The following is a 3,519-nucleotide window of genomic DNA, read 5'->3' on the forward strand; positions in this document are numbered from 1 at the left end:
GGAGAGGGGAGCAGGGTTGTCAATGTCAGTAACCCCATTTCCACACTTCAGGGGTGGGAACCCCTCCTGGCCAGGGCACCATGGTACAGAAGTGTTTGTTGTAGTGGAGACCCCACCCTCCCACTTTGTCTGTCAGATGGAGGAGATCGGAAATTTATGTTGGTCCAGCATTGGTGCCTCACACCTGTAATCCTGGCTACTACAGAAGGCTGAGATCATGGTTCAAAGCCAGTATGGGTAGGAAACTCCTCAAGACATATATCTCCATGGAGCCAACTGAAAGCCAGAAGTGGAGCTGTGAAAGTGAATGCAAAATGCTTTGGGACAGCACCCAGCCCCGAGTTCAAGCCCCAGGACCGGCACAAAGTTAAATAAACAAAATTCCCATTGCACAGAGAACTGTTTTATCAGTGACACCTTGTGGGAAATGCTGTCTCCTCTTGCTTTTGAGGGAAATTGGGGTTCTGTGAGACTGGTGGGCCCTGTGCATCACCAAGCTCTGCTACCAGGGGCCCAGGTGTGGCTACTCGGGGTGTGGTGGGCCTGACACTGCAGGGCACAGAGGAGCTGCTTCCACCTGGATCCAGAACTTTCCTAGACTGGCAGGCTCTCCTTTGTCCTCCAAGTAGAGGAGGGTCATCTCCCAGACATGTCGAATTTTCTATGTGTCGTCCTGAGCAATCCTAACCTGCTGCTCCCTGCTGTGGACATCTTCAGATGGCAGTGGGAGAGCCACACAGCCTGTGATCATGACTCCATTTGCTGGGATGGAGCAGGCCTGGGCTTCTTGGAGAATGAATTCAGAGATGGCTCCTTCTGTCTCTATCAGAGGCTCAGGTTGACAAATGGAAACGTGGCAGGCTGTGGTGTTTTGTTTTCGGCAATGGCGGGGTAAAATCTGCACCGGCAGCAGCTGACAGCTGATAGCGTCCCAGTGTTGGCCCTTCGCCCCTCAATTTCATATCCTCCACTCGAAGCCATATAGCTCTTCCCAAAGTAAAATAATGGGGCACACAGCTCTCCCAAGAAAAGACAGGGCTGTGTGCAAACATGTGCCTGGCCGAATGTGCACACTTGTGTGAGGGAGAAGTTTCCACCAATCAGAACAGATGCATCTCAACTAATGACTGACCTTAGAGCTTTTTCATTTCTCCTAGGGATCTGGAACACAAAGGAAGCATCTGGAGTTGACTTGGCCCACTGTGCCATGATTTCACATAAACACAGAGACTGAGTGTGTCCTGGGGTCTTGGAATTGAGCAGTTGTGGGTGATCCTGCATCCCACCTTGCCATCTGACTCCTGCATCAACCTCAGGATGCAGCCTCCATCTTTGGACACTTTCTTTTGGCCTCCCAGATGCTTCTTGGTTTGAAAATTATGGGTCAAGACTAGCTCAGGCAAAAAAAAAAAAAGTGTGTGAGACCTCATTTCAATGAAAAAAGCCAGGTGTGTAGCACATGCCTATCACCCAACCACACAGGAGCTGTAGGTAGGAGGATTGTAGTCGGGGCCAGCCCTGGGTATTTAGAAGTGATTAGAACAGTGGGGGCACAGGAGGCAGAGGGTTAGAGGGATGGGTGGGGGCTGGTTAGCAGGGGGTACTGTTGCCACCTATGGTAGAGAGGGAGAAGGTAGTGAGTCTCCTGGAGATTGGATATCTGGGATCAGGAGGGAGAGACAGGAGGTGCTCAGGTTCCTGGTCTTTGGGATCCCATACACACGTCTCCCTGCCTATCCCTGGCCAGCAAAGCCAGACCCCATCTTCATCCTGGGGTGCACACACAGCCCGACCCACCCTGGGTGCCAGGACTGAGACAAGGAGAGGTCTGGGGAGACATGGCAGGCCACAACAGAGGACAAGCGAAGGCTCTCTTTGCCCCTTGTTTCCCCTTTGGGAGCCATTTGGAGCCCTAACTGCACTCATTTTCTTGGCCTGTGATATGTTCTTAATCACATTAATTCCTCCTGTAAATATAGAGGCCATTTTCCGCCAGCTGGCTTGTGATCACTGATTGCCCACTTAACAACCAATTCCTGTGGCTGCTGGGTGGGGGTGTACATGGGGCCAGGGCAAAGCACAGGCCTGGACGTCCTGTGGCCTAGACCTGCAGACTTCACCCAAGGGCTGAACCAGGGCCTCCTTGTGGAGGAAATGTCTGCCTGACTAGCTCACTTGTCTATCTCTATCTATCTATCTATCTATCTATCTATCTATCTATCTATCTATCTATCTATCTATCTATCTATCTATCTATCTATCTATCTATCTATCTATCTATCTATCAATCTATCTATCTATCTATCTACCTACCTATCTACCTATCTGTCAACCTATCTACCTATCTAATGAGTCTATTTTATCTGTCTGTCTGATCTTTCTCTTTCTAATCCATCTATCTGTCTGTCTTATCTGTTTGTCTAGCTAATCCACCCTTCTCTCTTTCTTTGTGTTGGTCTTCTGTTAAAGCTCCTACTAAGAGGGTGACAGCCTGGTGGGAGGCACCTGTGCACAGGTTAAGGGATGCTAATGACACATATCCCCTCCCAGCTGGTCTCTGCCCTCCCAGCTGCTGCCTGGTCTATTCTAGCACTCCTGTTAAGGACAATTTAGCCCAGCCACTAATTACTTTTAAAGTTCTAGATCTCAATTAGAGAGTTCATTAATTTTCACCATATTCCCCCCATTAAAGACATTTTCACTATTAAGTTGATTTGGCAGAGTGGAAGAGCCCAGCTGAGACAGAAGAGTTACTGTCAACAGGGCCTCCTGCCGGCTCTGCAGCCTGCCTGGTTTTAGGGATACCCTTGAAAGCTTTGCTTTGGAACCTCCTCCTCACCCCCGAGTCAGTTAACAAATATTTTTGAGGTCTTGGCTTTGGACTCCGTGCTGGGCTGGGCTGGGGACAGTGGAGCCGAGTTAGAGTGTTACCATTTCTGTGACAAATACTTGTGAGAAGAAAAACTGCAAAGAAGAAAGAGGAAGCCAGGCACTGAAGCTCATGCCTGTAATCCAACCTATTCAGGAGGTTGAGATCTGGGGACTCAGTTTGAAGCTGGCCTGGGCAGGAAAGCCTGTGAGACTCCTCTCTCCAATTATCCACCAAAAAGCCAAAGTACTGCTGTGGCTCCAATAACAGAGCACCAGCCTTGAGTGAAAAAAATCTCAGGGACAGCAAACACCAGGACTTATTCATGTGTGCATGCACATGCATGCAAGTATGAACACATACCACATACACACAAGAAATAAAAAAAATAGAGACTAGGCTTTACTCAGGTTGGGGTTGGGTGGCCTAGGCCCACATCTGTGGCTCCACGCAGCCCCACGCAGCCCCACACAGAAGAACTTCTGGCCTCGCCCTTCCTCACAGGTCATGGTGCCTTTCCTACTCCACTGGGACCAGTGGAAGTGCCTCTAAATCCTACATTTTTTAAAATTCATTTATTTATTTTACATTAATTTACTTCACTGTTCTTCTAGAGATGATCTACAGTGGGATTCTGATTATGTGAGTCA

This window comes from Dipodomys merriami, unplaced genomic scaffold (assembly GCF_024711535.1).
Source record: "Dipodomys merriami isolate MVZ:Mamm:240054 unplaced genomic scaffold, mDipMer1.0.p SCAF_790, whole genome shotgun sequence".
Taxonomy (NCBI): domain Eukaryota; kingdom Metazoa; phylum Chordata; class Mammalia; order Rodentia; family Heteromyidae; genus Dipodomys; species Dipodomys merriami.